The sequence below is a fragment of the Lycorma delicatula genome, chromosome 9 (genome assembly GCF_047948215.1).
Source record: "Lycorma delicatula isolate Av1 chromosome 9, ASM4794821v1, whole genome shotgun sequence".
Classification (NCBI taxonomy): domain Eukaryota; kingdom Metazoa; phylum Arthropoda; class Insecta; order Hemiptera; family Fulgoridae; genus Lycorma; species Lycorma delicatula.
The window spans coordinates 37,783,455-37,800,838 of NC_134463.1; the positions used below are offsets into that span (position 1 = coordinate 37,783,455).

At 31.1% G+C, this 17,384-nt stretch overlaps 1 protein-coding gene across 3 annotated transcripts in view; it reads left to right on the top strand.

Annotated features, from left to right (window-relative positions):
- Window positions 1-380: 380 nt before the first annotated feature.
- The window catches only part of LOC142330599 (TATA-binding protein-associated factor 172-like), a 143,925-nt gene continuing 126,921 nt past the window's right edge, over window positions 381-17,384 (top strand). For 2 of the 3 annotated variants that reach the window (XM_075375991.1, XM_075375994.1), the window contains exon 1: window positions 381-519. The gene's annotated coding sequence lies outside the window, so the exon portion shown is untranslated. Of the gene's footprint in view, window positions 520-16,568; window positions 16,588-17,384 lie in introns of those variants that run through there. The other variant, XM_075375993.1, reaches the window with a different exon arrangement.

The following is a 17,384-nucleotide window of genomic DNA, read 5'->3' on the forward strand; positions in this document are numbered from 1 at the left end:
GTTTAAAAGAATTTTTCCTTTAACTCTATTTTTAAATGAATAATAATATATAAATATATTTCTCTTAATGATTGAAATTTTTCTTTTCTTGTATGTTTATTAAACAGTATTTATTTGTATCACTTTTTCTGTCATAAATATCATGTTTTAAAGATACCGTTAGTGGATTAATGTGTAACTTAAGTTTATAAGTTTTGTGTAATGTTTGCACAAACAATTAGTTGATACAGACTATTTGCACTGCTGTTTTTTTATAATCTATTGACGTAGTTGGTACATAACAAAACTGAATAGAGGTTACCTACTCGTCGACCAATCAGAGAAGAAACATTTCATAAAATTTGGACTCATCAGCAATATGGCTGTCAGTATATATTTGAGTCTGCTAGAATGCCTTTCTCTCCGAGGAAAAGCGTTGTTTTTAAGTGGAAAGTGTATAATTTGTATAAAAGATATTATATTTTTGAATCCCGATTATGGCTGATTTGGATTTGTGGGTTATATCCTTAATATCTAAGAGTAAGTGTTAATTGAATGTTTAACGTTTAACTGGAGAAATTTATAGGTTAATAGATACATATCAACCCCTCTCCCATTATTAAATAGCTTGTACGCTTATGTTTTATTCTTTGAAAGGACAGGTTTGAGACATTAAAAAACTTGTTTCGATAAGCTACTTGATTTCAGAATAGCTAATTTGCCACGTTGTTCGAGTAAAAGTACATTTAATTTTAGTTTTAACTTAGAACGTAATTAAAGTGTTTGAAATGTACTATAATTTATAACCCAAGCAGGGTGCTTAATCTTTACCCGTAAACTGTAATAATTGTTTTTTTAATCGAAATTTAAATTGTAGAACCAGTTATACATTATATCATTGGTAAATGGGATTGACAAACTTTATTTTGGTTTTCCTTTACCGATTTACTTTAGTTAAATATGATATAATTTATAATTTAAGGGTAAATAAAATATATGGGGTCATTTTTTCGATATGTTCCCTTGTCATTTATTATAAGTGAAGATCGTTAATTGACGTTGGAACTTATCTACCTTTCAATCACCATATTTAACCGTGTAAAGTAAACATAAAATTTAATTGATACAGTATAATTACACTGTTTAATTTATTATTTTATTTTTTCCTGTTGAAATGTAACTGGAAAAAAGCTTTCATATAATAACGTTTTCGGATAAGTTAAATTATAATAATTTGATGAAAGGAGGTTATTTTATTGTATTATTATAATTTTTTTGTGTAATATTTTAATCTATTTTATAAAATATAGAAGATACTGTATGAAATTAGTTACTTTAATATAGAAATTAATTCAACATATTGGAGCATTAACAGTTTTATATGTTTATTTCCATTAAAAAAATCATTACATTATTTAAAGAGTTAGTAATATTATAATTTTTTCATTTACATCTTTAACAAATATTATACTACATAATTATGTTAAGCCAATATAATAGCTATTAAGTTTATATTTTATTGCATATGTATTAAAAACCCCAACTTATCCGAAGTAAATTGTTTAGTTTGTGATTCTAGGTTGAAACTACATTTTGTAAGGGATGACTAGTTTTATACAATTCTCCTTGTCACAGTAGACAGTATTTAAAAAAATAAATTATTTAAATATTTTGAAAGAGAAGTAATAAATAAAAAAAAAGCAATAAATTTCATGAATTAGATTTATTTGTATTTACATTTTCATCATTAATTCAAGATGTTAAGCCGTTTTAAAGTAATTATTTAGTCACTAACAATTCTATGAAAATGATCTATTGACTTTTTGCAATTTTTTAATTACAGAATTATTAAAAGTGGGAAGCAAACTTCTCACAACTCGCAGGTGCCCAAAGATTATTCTCATCCTTACAAAAAATTTGCAACAAATTTTTGACTCATATGATTTAAAAATTATTTGTTTGACATAAAAATTTATAGAATAATATAAATATTTATATAATAATGTAAATGATAAAATTATTTATAATTTCTACTACATTGATATGTAGTAAATGTATGTAAAGAGAAATAGCTGTGCAAAACACAATACATACCCAAATCACTTAAAGAAAGTAAGTAGGAAAACAAAAATATTGTAGAAAGTAAATTTTATTATAACTGGCACAAACATTTATGTTAGTTTTTATGAAACTGTGCAAAATATGGATCTATGCAAAGTGAGACCTAACATTTAGAACACAAAATCTGAGTTCTCTTTTCGAAATGTTTTGAACTACACTGCCTGCACCTTCTCCAAGTTTTTATAGACTGAGGGGTGTGAATACACCCTACACCTATTGTCCTAACCTCATCTGGTACATCCCAAGCCCATAGGGGAAGACACCTGCCTTGCGACGCTTCCGGTCGCCATACCAACCCCCCCATTCCTAGCCCTGTTGGACTTTAACAGGAGTCATCTTTCACCCTCAACCATTTTACATCTCGTAGTAATAAGCCAGGCCCCGTTGGGATGCCACCGATGTAAATGCCGTGGTAGACATTTACATCGGTGATTTTGAAACTTAGCTTTTGCCTTCATTGTAGGCCTCATCCGGTCATCTTGAATGTCCTACATCCCTCATCTGGTACACCAACAACACCTCTTTTTTTGTAGGTTTGAATAGTACAGGTCTTCTCCATGATTTTCTTGAAATATAACCACCAATAAGTTGCTTAGCCAATCCCTGTCTGAAATTTAGTTGACTATCTTTTTTGCTCATTACCAAACAGTTTGGCAGTAAGAATTAATAATTTGTAAATCAATCAGAAAATACAAGATGTGGTGCCACCATTTCATTGACTTCCTTCCTATAGCATAGCATTCACAATATTGTTCATATCTATCTATGCTGTTCATTATGGTATTATGAACTTTCAAAACTTTTGGGTAACTTGCTTCATGCTTTTTACCTGTAGAATCTTTTCTTCTTCAAAAATCATTTTTTTTTTTAATTTTGTGCAGTGGACAACATTGTAACATGATTATTATCCTACCACTGTACAGCAGAAAGCTTTCCCTTATACCCAGATTTAAACCCTCTTTCTCTTTCTTTTTTTTGTCTTTTTACTGGTTTCATGAAATCTGGCAGTCCACTTCGATTTACTCTCATTGTCTCACAGTTTTAAATTTTTTTGCTTCAATAAAATATTCATAGTTATATTGTGGTGAAAAAATTATCATAAAGCCAAAAGGTTATTCGTTTCTTTGTTAATTGATATATCAACAGCAATCTTTTCACACGTAGACAGTAAATTATAAGTGCCTTCCATGTTAGTAACTTTTCCCCTGTGTACCTCTAAATTAATAATAAATCCTATCATAGCATATGCAGACCCAAACTCTATAATCTTGTTTCTTTGGTTTCATAGTCATATACTGTTTTATAAAAGACCTTTTGAAAGCTGTCATGCTTTCATCTACTGAAAGTACTGATGAAGGCTCATTCATAAACATTAGACATATTCAAACATAATATTGACATGGGTCTCAATTTGTGCATATTATATTAACCTGGTTGCTCTTTTGGTATTTATTCAGCATTATTATTAGCATGAATTGTTTCAGTTAATTTTTTGAACTGTTTGTAAGTCATAACATCAGCAATTTCAGATACACTCAGTGCTTGACCTGAACTCCAATAATTATTTTTAGAAGGCAACACATGTATGGCCATCAAAATTAGATATCCTCTGTATGCTTTTAACTCCTTACCAGTAATTGGTACCCAATTCTTCACAGTTGTCTTTTTACCTCTAACATCTCTCTCTCTTGGTCGCATGTAAATTTGTCTGATGGACTAACAAACTAAAGACCTCATCATTAAATATTTCCTTAAAAAAAATTCATTGTTTTCTGAAGTAAGAACACAAATACATTGAGGTGGAGAATCAAATAATATATTTAGGTTTTTGAAATAGTTACTTTCATCCCTTCAGATTCATTGTCAGAATCCAAGAAATTTTCAGATGGTGGACTAATTCAAGTATATCGCTACTCATGTCATGTAGCTCAATATTGGACAAGGTGTGAGGAAAGCTTTCTAACCCAGATAAAGATTTAGACAGTGTTGTAGAGAACATTCTTTTGTGGCTGACACAGATCTCAAAGATGGAAAACTTATAGAATATTTATCTAGTAACTGCATCTTTATCTGCTTCCACCTCTGATTCAGATTTTTTTTCCCGGCAGTGAGAAAAGTATCTGTTCGATCTCATCCTCAAGTAATAGCCAATCCATTTTCTGAAATAAAAGCAGGATAATAAAAATTAATTACTTTCACTAGTAGAAAAGTATATAGTAATATTTGAAGAAATAATGTTAGTATTGGTTACATGGTGTTAACTTTACAGTGTGCCAAATTTCGTCATAAGTTACTTTGACTAGTTTAATTACTTTGAATTGGTATAATTTAGTTAAAACTAATAAACGTTCATTAGTGAAGCCAATTAAAATATTTGAAATTTATTTCATTGCATTGATTTTATTACTTGTATGCCTAATTTTGCTGTAAGTGATTGTTATGCATTAATATAAATTCCAGTTTATATGCATGTTACAGTTGGAATCTGGAAAGAAGCCAGATTCCCAGTAGGATTTTAGGTGCTTGCAAAATAATTCAACTTATTACTTCCATGTACAAAGTAAAGGAAATATTGTGATCGTGAAAAATTTCAGATTTAAACAGAAATATCCATTTTGACTAGTTTCGGCATGATGTCTGTACAAACGTACGTATGTATCTTGCTTAACTCAAAAATGATTAGCCGTAGGATGTTGAAATTTTGGATTTAAGGCTGTTGTAACATCTAGTTGTCCACCTTTCTTTTTTATTTAATTGACTGAACCAAAAGTGGCCAAAAATCCAAAAAAATGGATTTTGTACTTTTTCTTAACTTCAATAAGCCCTTATTGAGAGCTTTTCAACGATATATCATAAGTGTTACTTATTTTCATTGGTTCCAGAGTTATACCTAAATAAAATTCTATTTAATGAAATATTTGGATATTTTGGAAGGCACATTGGGTTGAGTCAGACTTCATCTCCTTTTTTTTTAATTTTTTCTTTTAATTTAAACATACATTGATTTATTAATAATTATTAACTTCTGATTGTAAAAAAAATTACAATAAATAATAATTCAATGAGAGTAAAGAAAAAAAAAATATGAAAAAATAACAAAAGTTATTAATGAAATAAAATTTTATGTACTTTTCATTTTAAAAAACTGTGTATATGTAATGTAATAGGAGTACAAGGTTTCGTGTATTGTCCACATCAGATTTTTGTTATTCATATAGGTAAATGTTGCTAAAGAATTAGTGAAACAGAAGTATAAGCAATAACTTACCTGGTTGTATATAAATTTATATAAGAAAAAGTGCTGCACAATACGATATCCACAACATCAACCTAACAGCTGTTACAAACAAAATATGGTCAAGAATTTTGCACTGTCTTTAGACATACAAGCATTTTTCTCAACTCTACAACTCATCTACAAAATCACAGCACAATCCACAAGCAGGAGCTTTTGGATTGTGCTGCGATATGTAGTCTTCCCATGAACTTTGAAGTGCAGAAAGTAATCTTCCCATGAACACAAACGAAGTTTAAAAAATATGGGAAGCCTACTTCTTGCAGTCTTAGAAAAACTTGATTGAATTGGTTAATTTTTTTTAATTTAAATTCACTGTCATCGTCATATAATTATATGTAAGTAAATGGTGTTGCCCAGCCCGTATCAAATTTATCACTCAATTATTACATTTTTTTGCGCCATCATAAAATCTCTGTAAACCATTTTTCTGGCATAAAGTTTAAGGAAATGAATACAAAGGATTCACTGTTCTTGATTACACTGTATATAGTTACCCATGAGATAAGGCATCACTTTCTAAATTTACTTTAAGGGTACTTCCCTGAAAGGGACATAAAACAGTTTAATCTGACAGGAATGACAGAAATATGAGAGGAATTCTTGATATAATTACTGTTTAACTTTCACGATTGTTCTTTTTTCTTGGTCTTCACAGACATCAATTACCCTTAACCTATGTAACAATTTTCCTTTTATCACTTTTTATCCCTAACAGTATCCTCCCAATTGTCAACTCCCAATCCACCACACATCTGTCACTCTGTCGATCCATCTTCTTAGCCTGCCTCTGCTTCTCTTCTTCTAAAGTGAAGTGCCTTCTTAATTTTGTAGTCCTCTGCTGCTCATGATACATGCCTTGCCCATTTCATTTTCCTTTTATTTGCAAGCTCCACGATTAGGAGTTTATTATACAGCTTGCATTGTTTTGTGTTTTCCTCCTTCTCCACTCATGGGTATTTATATCATTTACTGGACTGTTTATCCCTCTAAAAATTTTGTTTTCAAACACCAGCAATTTCACGTCTTGTTTTCATCAGTGCCCAGGTTTCGCAGCCATGTACACAACAGGAAGTATGACAATGTTGTGAACACTAATGTTGGATTCCCTTTTAACCAGCTTTTTTTTTCGGACCTTTCAAAATGTTTGTCTGTCTAAAGACAGTACGAAACTCTTGACCATACTTTGTTTGTAATAGCTGTTTATAGGTTACATTGACATTGTGGATATCTTATTTTGCAGCATTTTGTTTTATATAAATTTATATGTAACCAGGTAAGCTATTGCTTATACTTACTGCTTTTAACCATCTTAGTACTATCAACTCAGTGTTCTTTTTTGTAGATTGGTATTAACAGGGCTTTTTTGCACTCTGTTGGTATTTTTCCTTCCTCCAGATGAACTTAATTATTTTATGCATTTCTACCAAAATCAGTTCACCTGGTATTATTATTATTATTCTGAAGACTGGATGACTCTCTGTCTTCAGTTTCTGCAGTAGTACTGCATTCTTCCCAGTCCCTGCCATCCATGTGTTATATTTAATATGTAATAAAATTATTCTCTCAATCTTCCTTTAACATCCTTCTGGGCACAAACACTTCTCTCTTATTCTCTCTCTGGTTTTCAACATGTTTTCATGCAGAACTGTTCCATAGACCAGGTGAACACCATCTATTTTGACTTTCAAACAGCATTGAGTAAGAATAGGTAGTGTGGCATTTGATAAAATATCACACTACCTATTCTTGAAGAAGTTGGCCAGATTTGGATTTGGTGAGCATCTCATTAGTGGAATTCTTCATGCCTGAGTGGTAGAACTTTTGCTGCTAAATATGCTGGATATATTTCCCATCATGAATTCTACGCAACATCTGGAGTTGCATAGGGTTCCAATCTTGGCCTTTTGCTGTTTTTAGTTTTTGTTAATGATGTTAACAAAAGTACTATTGTAGATTCAGTCGCCAGTGTAGGCATCTTTTGTTATTTGAGGCTGTATTTTTCTCTTAAGCTATACTTTTCCTGGGAGAGGATTGTGAGCAGGGTGAAGTGAAATCTTGGTTGTTGAAATGGCTTGCGAGACTTTTTATTGATCCACACACTAGCATCCTGCTCTTTAAGTATACTCGAATATTGCATCTCCACCTGGAATTATCAGAGTATACTTTGTAAAACATTGAATATATCCAGAAAAACATTTTTCTTTGCTTTCCCACAAATTTCATCTTCAACATCTTGACAAACAACAGCTGAAGTTAATTTATAATTTACTATCTCTTGCATGCTACAGAAAATACATTGATGTACAATTTTTTCATAAAGTATTACATAGATACAATCCTGTACTAAATGAAGTACAGTCATGTATTCCCTTATGCAATATTAGAAATTTTTGCAGTTTTATTTACAATATGCGATCCATTTCACTGACAAAGAAAATTCTGATTATTGTGGTAGACAATTTTAATAGAATAAGTTTTTTTTCAACCAAGTAAGAATTTTATTAATGATTATATATTAATATATATTATTATTATATATATATATATATTATTTATTATATTATATATTATATTATACGTATATATTTTAAATGAACATTAAAAAATTGTAAAACATAACTATTTATTTATTTAGCATGGCACCAAAACACAACACCAATTACAATCAAAATTACAAACAAAGATTTATCAAATTAATATATGCTACTGATTCTGGAGTTGCCATCAGGAAATCTTCAGGATTCCCTTCATAAGCTATCCTAGGGCAAACTTCTGTGATGTTTCTAACAGTTTGATTTTCACCGCACTCACAAAGAGGCGTTGGTGTTTTACCCCATTTATACAGGAAATAGGCGCACCTACCATGCTGAGTTCGTATTCTGTTTAGCGTTGACCATGTCTTACGTAGCAAGTCAAAACCCGGCGGCCTTTGAGTAATACATGGGATTTGGTTATTCTGCTTTGTGGTCCATTCTTGACGCCAGGCGTCAGGTTAAATCCATCCTTTGTGGCAGCAGTTGCTGTTTTGATAGGTGGCTTTCTGAATCAAAGGCAACCACGATTGGCAGCCTCAATTGTCCTCATGTGTTGGTAGGTTTTGATTGTCTGTAATCTTCTTGTACTCTCTTACAAGAGCATTCATATGGCGCAAGTTTGGGGGTAGTATGTGGTTCAATACCGGGAGCCATTCCACAGGAGTAGACCTGATAACCCCAGCAATCATTCTCATAGTATTATTAAGTTGAGCATCAATTCAATGAACATAAGGGCTGTTAAGCCACACTGGCGCACAATATTCAGCAGCCAAGAAGACCGGGGTTCAGAGCCGATGTGCGCAAAGTGGAAGCCGATGCTCCCATGTTGTTCCACAGAGTTTATGCATAATATTGTTTCTCGCTTTCAATTTCTCTGCAGTTTTCATTAGGTGCTTCTTAAATGAAAGCATTCTATCAAGTGTCATGCCTAGGTATTTTGGTGTCTTATTGTGAAAGAGCCATGTATTCTCGAATAGAATTTTAAGCTCCCTATTAGCGAACTTGTTACTCAGATGGAAGCATGACATCTCTGTTTTACTAGCATTTGGTTGGAGGCACCATCTCCAGAAGAACCTTCCCAGTTTCTCCAGGTCAGCATCAGGACCTCCTCCGACTCTTCAAATGATTTACATTTTATTGTTAGCACCCAGTCTTTGGCGTAGCCATGCTTTTTAGATCTTGTCTCTGGCTTGTCTGCAACATAGAGGCTGAAAAGGAAAGGCGCAAGTACCGACCCTTGTGGCAGGCCGTTCTTGAGTTTCCTCAGTGAGCTTATATCGGATCCCATGATAACTTGGAACATTCTGTCGTTCAACATGTTATTAATAAGGAGGCGAGCTGTTTGTTTGCATGGGATTACATGGAAGACCTTACAAATCATACCTTCTCTCCAGACAGTGTCGTAAGTGGCCGATAAATCAACGAATGCAGCAGAGGTTTTAAGATTTCTTTGGAACCCCACTTCAATATATGTGAGCGAGAGAATTTGGTCGGTGCAACTTTGTTTTGGCCTAAAGCATGCTTGTTCAATTGGGATAACATATATCCTCTGACAGATTCTGTTGTAGATAAGCCTTTCTAGTAATTTGTATGTCACTGATAGCAATGCTATAGGCCAGTAGCTCTTAGGTAAGTTTGCTGGTTTCCCTGGTTTTAAAATGGCTACTACCTTCGATTGCTTGAACTCTCTATGCACACTACCCGTCTGCATTATGTCAGTGAAGAATCTGGCCAGCCAAAGTTTTGCGTATTTTCCGCAGTTTCTCTTGCCTTCCTCCTCAAGTTTCTTAGTTCGCATTTTATCTCAATTGTGTGTGCCCTTTCTCTTGGTGCTCTGGATGTTGCCACTATGTGGGATGCTACAGTGTTTGGGAAGACACTTGCTTTTGGTCTCTGAATAGGAGATCCGCTTCCTAATTTTCTTAGCAGAGTCCATGCATGATGACTCAGAAGTCTGAAGTTCGGGCTTTCCACCATTTCTGTTGTCTTGCAGCATCGAGGCTATGGAGAAGCTCATCTGTTACCTCTTGATCCCCCATTTCGAGGAAGCTTCGGTAGAGAACTTCGCTATCTTGGGACCATATACCCTGGGATATATTCTCTGTAAAACCTTCTAGGGATGCACTTCTTAGCAGTACTTGTTACTACTCCAATAAATCTGCTATAGTTTTTGCTGATTGATAGTATCCAGCCTAGGCATTTATCCAGATCCCTAGAAAAATTTTCCCAATTAGCCTTTTTGAAGTTCCATCTAGGGCGGGGTACAGAGGTCATGAGAGAAATTTGGCTACCTGCCTTATAACTGGATGGTGCTGGCTGTGGGGAAAGTTGCACAGAACTTTAATAAAGAATATAACTATAATAAATCCTTGTAATAGTTTTTTTTTTCATTGCCATTGCCTTGGCCTTTTGCCTTTTTGCCCTGTAAATAAATAAATAAAATTAGATTTTATTATCCTGATACTTATTTTAAAGGAAAATAATTGGCCAGAGGTATGAAGATTTTAGGCAAGCTTTCAATCTTATCGCCATTGGTAAGGTTTGACAAAAATCTCCACATAATGTATTTATTCATCCCATTACCATTAAGGTTGCACGTATTACACTAGAGTTAGAAACCTCTTATGAAATTTTTTAGCTGTGTGGTAACACCAAAAATAAAGACAAACACACTATTAGTGAATATTTTGAATTACATTTCCCACCATAGAAGTTTTTTATGTTACGCAATGTGCTATAGAGTTTGAGGGTTGTAATACAATTTAAACATTGAATGGACTGTCCTTCTTTCTTGGAATGAGGTAGTCAATATTCCAGATGATGCCATTGCTAAAGCGATTTTTTTCAAACCACAATTTTTGCGAGAAGTAGGTTAATTAAAGATATTTTAGAAATTGATACTTCCTGGCATGAATGGTCAGGTGGTTCATGTTTATATTTGTTCCAAACATTTTTTGGGTTGAAAGTTTCACAGTTAAAATATCAATATGACAAAAACATCTCTTAATAGGGTTAGGGATCCATAAACTGTGCCGAACTCTGAGGTAGTCATTCCAGTGTTGATCATTTTGTAGAGGATCACAAGCTGCTTTAAATGTTTATTTGTAACACCAGTAACTGTTTCTGGCTAAAAGATGCTGGTCTTTTGTTAGGATGAACTGTAAAACTCACCCTGCAGTAGCATTCTTTTTATGTTCACATCCTGAGGATCTCTATTTTTCCTTCTAGGATATTATTTGTCATTTCGTGTATTTCAGGAATTAAAAATAATAGTCATTTCAAAAAAGGTATCTTCATTAAACAAATTAAAAAATCCTATAAGAGTCATATCAGTTTCGGATGTTTTAGAACTATTTGGAATACATTCTCTGAATTAAAAAACTTTCTTATCTTCAAGATGACAGATACTTTCTTATATGTCAAAAGAAAGTATTCCATGACAGCTTCTGCTGTGGTTAATACCTCTTACCATTTGACAGTAAAAATTTAATAATTTTTATCCAAAACCAAAACATGCTTGATCATAGTTCTTATTAATATATTTGCAGATAATTAATAACAATTTTCAACTTTAATGTAAGCATGAAACATTTTAAATTTCAAACAATTCATTGGTTAATTTGTACAGATTTTTTTAGAATGAAAATAAAATTTATGAGGACTTGTTAAAAAATGGTGGCAAAATTTTTTAACATGAAATGATCTCCTAAACAATTAAAGAACAATTATATATAACAAGTAATATATAAAGTGAAAGTGAAAGCAAAAATATAAAATCAATAGGTTGTTAAAAGAAATTATTGAAGATGACGAATTAATTTCTCAAAAAAAATGAGAGACTAAATAAAAAAGATAAAAAAACCAGCAAAGGGTTGAATAACTTTCCTGGCTAAATTTAGAAAGTTATGGGACACGTCTCTACCAAAGACTTCATCGTCAACATTTTCTTGCGTAACAAGAAAATTAAGTGAAATATTTAAGAATGCAAGTAAATAATTATCTAAGAAATTAATTTTAATTAATTTTTTCTTAAAAGTTTAAGGAATGGACTTACGTTGACCATACCTCCCCCACCCCTTGATAAACTGTAACCAGAATCATTAAAAAACAAGTTGCTGTAACCTAGAATCATATTCGTCTTCTTACCACTCTCCCTACTACCCCACCCCCTCAGTGTACTCACGTTTATTTGAAAGTTTCAATTAAGCCTATAATTATTGAATAATTGTAATATTTAATATAAGTGAAAGTAAATTCAGTTATTGTATTATTAATTGTTATATTCTTGTTTAAGTTAATAAAACTACTTAAACAAGAATAACTATACTAAAATCTATGCAAAAATTTCTACCTTTTCTTTAATGTTTTCAATAGTATTATCATGTTATCATCAAAGGATCAAATGCATTGCTGTTGAAAACACACAAAAATATTGGACAAGTACATTTGAAAAATATTATTTGCATTTAGTACAGTACTTCAATTAGTAATTTCACTTAATTTGCGTAACTTAGGAAAAAATTCCACCTATGAAATATTGCATTTAATTTTTCCATTTATCTTATTAGCCATATGAATACATAGCGCCACTTCAAAAGTTTAAGGTAATGTTATGCGTTTATACTAGATCATTCATCAATTGTCCAGCCATAGCAATTCCAAACATTTTTTTAATGCCTTAAATTTGCTCTAAGTATTCAGGAAATGTGTGAAATTCAAACTGTTCACTAATAACATATCATATGGAGTAATGTTTAAGGGTTATTCAAAAAGATATAACATGTTATAACTGCATTTGAATTAGTAAGTTTTTCAGTTTACCAAGGTACATATACCACCGTTGATCCTTTGTAATGTGATACCATTCAGTTAAAAAAAATTACATTCTTTTTTGTACTTATTAACCTACGAAGGATGCCTATTTAATAAGGCACAGTTAATGTCTATTCATGATATTAACCTATGTCTACTCTATTAAAAACCTTCTGCGTACAGACATCTTTCAAAAACACTTTGTTTTTTGCTTTACCAAGATTACAACTGCTTTTTTACTTCATGAAAATCAACCAAATGTCATTACTTTTATCACATTGACATAATCTTTGTCACTTTCTGTATTTTAATATTATTTTTGCTTTCCCTTACAAATTTTACTCATTACTTGTTATTTTTATGGGTCTATATTTTTAAATTTTACTTTTATTTTAAGAGTAAGTAATTTTTTTTACTTAATTTATTGTCCCTAGGTAACTAACATACTTTCCAATGATGTTTGGGGTCTTATTCTAACTACCATAAAAAAGAAATGGGGCAAAAATCTCTTTTTGTCATTTCTCTACTCAAAAGTCACATTCTTATGTTAATTAGATAATTCCATTACATAAGTATTTCTTTTCGGGTATTTGGGCAATTTTATTCAGGGATGAGGGGTTATAAGCATTTTTATCAGTCATAGTTTTCTTGATATTTTCACTCAAGATTAATAGTTTTTGTGAGATTCTGTACGATGATTTCTAAATTTGGGTCATCAGTACTATTTAATTTTGGTTACAGTTTTTCTTGAAGTTGGGGAGATGTGGCCAATATGAGTCCCATTCCTCAGATTTTTATTTAGATAAAATTATTTTCTTGCATAATTATTTACTTGCATACTTATGTATTTTAATGTTTCACTTATTTTTCTTTTTAGTAATAGTTTGTCAAGGCCAAAGTTCTCAGAGAAAAGAGTTAATAACTTTAAAAAGTCTGGTAAGAATCCAAATTTTTGCCAGCTTTTTATCTTTTTGTATTTAGCCAGTCTCACATTTCTTAAGAAATTAATTCTTTACTTTTTTTAACAATGAATTGATTTTTTTATATATGTTTGCTCAAATTTCATTTAATATATAACTCATTGTTTAAGAGATAATTCCTTGTTAATAAATTTGGCCATGATTTTTTTAATAAATACTAATGAATTATCTTTTTAAAATATCTGAGTTCATTCATTTTTTGTTACCAGTTCTACTTTTCTTAAAAAAAATTGTTTTCATTACTTGGAAATTTTGGTTACAGGAATTTTAATTTACACAACTCCCAGACTTTCAATGTTAAAAGTTTAGGAGTTTTTTGCTACTTCAATTGTTATCCTTACAGAGTTACTCCTCTGGCTATCTGTAAATATGTATTACTGTTTAAAGATAAAATATTTTTAGATTCAATATTATGTTTGATTTTGTAGCGATATATATTTAAGCTGGTCAGTGCAGAATCATTGATTGATAATCTGTTGCTTAAAATGGGTAAAAATGTCGTAAGTCGTTTAAGGGATTGGGACCAAAATGGGCATCTGCTGCCCTAGAGGTACTCAACCATTCCTTATTACTACTCACTATTTTCCATACCTTGATTCTTTCTTCATCATACTTTTTTCTGTGGCTTTAAGTCTATCCCAGTTAGTTGCTTATTGAAGATATTCAGACTTTTAGAGCCAGTTTATCTTTACTATATTACTGCTGATGTGGAGTGGGGGTGGCTGCCTATGTATAGATCAGCCTAGTGAATACACAATTAGCCTAATGGCTGAAATCAGATGGAAGATCTAATGGATTATCAAATATAGTTGGTTCCCTCCTAAAATAAAAAAATATTGCAATCTGTTATATATGCGTTAAAAAAAAATATATAGCACTATAGTTTATTGACCTAACCAAGCGAAAGCACTACCAAAATGTTACCCTGGCTTATGGTACTTTTCAATATATGAAGAGTTGTAATATTATAAAAAAAGAGCATATTAAAATGTTAATGTTGAGTGCAGTTATATGTGTAGAGATGGTGTTCCGTTGTACAGCTAACTACATATCAAGTGCATTGACATGTTGTATAGTTATAACATCTGTTTTAAACCTAGTGGTCACATATTGGGCTTAGATGAAATTCATTTATTGTTACTCTTCACTATCATTCCCTCTTTATGTCTTGAATGTTAAACATTTTTTTTTTTTTTACATAATGTAATACTCAATTATTTTATTTATTTTGCAATTCATCATGTAAATATTTATAATTTTAATTATTATGTAGATTATAGTTGGTTTAGGTAGTGTGTAGAATCAGTAGTTTGATATCCTTAGCTTGATTTGAAGTACAGTTGAAAAAAATTAACAAAGTAACAAATTCTTTAACATTCTTCTTAGTTGAATCCTAAGTTGTTGAAAATTCAAAAAAGCTATTTAGTAAAAAAATATTTCATTATTTTCAATTCATTTTTTCTTCCACAATTATGTGTAATTTCCATTTTCTTTGTATTTTAAAAATGAAAAGAACAGCATAATTCTATTAATAAAATACTTAAAATTGATATTTTTGTGGGAAATTACAGATTTAATTTTGGGAATTAATGATTTAAAAATTAAAGTTGTGATCATAGATTGCTATTTATTAGAGAATGATGGTGTAAATATTTGTTTTAAAACACTAGAAAACAAACAAATGGATGAAATGAATTAGATAAGTAATTTGTTCATATGTACTTTGTGTGTAATTTGATACCTTTAATCAGTTTCACTAGTTTAAGCATTTCTTCTTAGGATAACTATATTCAGGCTTTTCTTTCATTTATTTCAATTGTTCTCACAATGTTATCGTGTAGGTAGCCTAGGAGTTTTGATATCTTAATTACATATGTGACAGAGAAGCAATGTGTATCGATATGAAAGTGACTTAAGACTAAAGGGTAGATACCTTCTTAAGACACTAGAGAAATAAAAACATTGTCTATAATTAATAGACCAATAGAATTATATAGGCATATAATGGCCTTTTGTAGTCCTTCCACAGTCTTCCACGACTGTGGAAGATTTGGTCTAATTCCATTATATGCGTACAGATCTTTAACATTTTCTGTATATTTATGTTGATATAAATGTGTTTTATAGTAATAAAGAAACTTAGTTGTCATTAATAATAAGTGTTTCCTGGTATTCTGGGAGTGAATCGACATTACGTAATCACATTATTGAAATAAGCATGTTGGTCAGTTCATATGCAATCTAATGTTAGGTCAGTTCATTACCTATATTGAGTTATTGCATTCAGTTTGTGGTTTTGTGAAAAGTTATGCAGGTTCCTGGTAATATTTTCAGTTTAATTAATATTTTTAATTGTAAATCTAAAGAGTGATGTATTTCTTTCTTTCAAGTGTGTAGTATTTTGTTAAAGGAGAAAACATGTAATAATGGACACAACATTACATTAAGTGTAACTAAAAGTCGAGAATGCTGGCTTGCCATAAAACTGATTGTGGAGAAGATGTTCAATTACAGTCTAATCCCTTGTTAAATCACCCAAGAGTACTTTGTGGGAGAGTATCGTTAAACAAGAAAACTGTACAATTTACAACAACAATACTTTCAATAAACATTTACAGCTTGAGGTACAAAATAGTGAATTTTAAGATCTGCAAGTGTTAATTGCAAATGAACCACAACATGTGGATTGGTATTACTATTTGTGAGAAGTGTGTGCTGCTAAACTTTTAAAAAGATCCAAAGTAATAGGAGGACCAGGGTTGATTGTGGTAATTGGTGAATGACTATTTACAAAACACAAATATAATGTTGGCCAGGTTCACAAACAGCAATAGGTTTTTTGGAGACATTTGCAGTGAAACAGGTGAGTATTTTTTGTTTGCTGTAGAAAATAGAAAAGTAGATAGTTTGCTCCCTATTACTGTTAATCGCATTGCACCCACAGCTCATATAATTTAGAACAGGAATTAACATTACAAACATAGTACTGTCAACCACACCAAACAGTTCATAGACTTCATATCAGGTGCACAAGCTAATACTTTTGAAAGAATGTGGGAAGTTGCAAAATCTTTTAGGCAACATTATGGGAATTGCTCACAAATGATTTATGTGAATTTATGTGGAAGAAAAGCCTATTTCCAGATGCCAATCGATTAAACATGTACTGGAAGGCAAGTGTTAAATGGCTGCAACAATAATGTGTGTATAAGATTGTGGTTTAATAACAGTATAAAATGTTCAATTTCATTAAAACTAATTATAATAAAGTGAAATACCTTATATTTAGGATTTTTATACTAAAATATAAAATTACTGTATAAATAGAATGTAAATATTGTATATAGAATTTACTAAACAAAATGCTAAATATAATAATATTTACATCAGTATAGGTGTATAGAAAATGTTAAAAAATTTGCAGGCATATAACTGAATTTTACTTGATTTTTGGTTCTTGAAATTAGGTTATAAATAATAGCTGGTGGTTTCACACACCTAAAATGTACAAGAGAGTGCTGGAAATTTCCCTACTGAAAGTCTTGAAAATTGAAAAATATAAAACAATTGTATATAAAATGATATATTTTACAAAGATTGAGATTATTTTGTTTTGTCGTAATCATGATTTACTATTTTAATTTAGTAATTGTAATTGTA